The sequence below is a fragment of the Etheostoma spectabile genome, chromosome 8 (assembly GCF_008692095.1).
Source record: "Etheostoma spectabile isolate EspeVRDwgs_2016 chromosome 8, UIUC_Espe_1.0, whole genome shotgun sequence".
NCBI lineage: Eukaryota > Metazoa > Chordata > Actinopteri > Perciformes > Percidae > Etheostoma > Etheostoma spectabile.
This window is the reverse complement of record NC_045740.1, coordinates 28,487,448-28,487,855: the sequence shown is the minus strand read 5'-3', so window position 1 is coordinate 28,487,855 and position 408 is coordinate 28,487,448. Positions and strand designations below refer to the sequence as shown.

At 37.5% G+C, this 408-nt stretch overlaps 1 protein-coding gene across 1 annotated transcript in view; it reads right to left on the bottom strand.

The window, feature by feature from the left end:
- Nucleotides 1–408, bottom strand: part of cfap263 (cilia and flagella associated protein 263) — a gene marked incomplete at its 5' end in the record, with an annotated part of 5,225 nt that overhangs the window by 3,045 nt on the left and 1,772 nt on the right.

Below are 408 nucleotides of genomic sequence, written 5' to 3'. Positions count from 1 at the left end.
AGACAAAACACAAGCAAATTAAGAAAACACCTTCATTAATTTGACAACACATGTGCAGCATTCAGCAACTCGCTGCATATACACACAGCATTACCAAATACATTAAAACGTGTGTTTTCTGAAGTTAGGCGTTTGCCCCTGTCGGCCTCCTTACTATACACGTCTACGAGAAATGTAATGGTGGGAAAGATATAACGTTATTGCTCTATGAGAGACACTGACAAAGATGAAAACTAAGGGCATTTACTTGATAATTTTAACCAAACCAAACTGATTTTTTTGGCACCTATAGCACATTGGGCATCACCACGAGCCTGTAAACATAGAGGCTTCCATGAAGAGAAGGGAGAGCATTGCAACGCTTTACTTTTATCAAGTTGAATTTATTAAAAAATTAAATCGTGAACA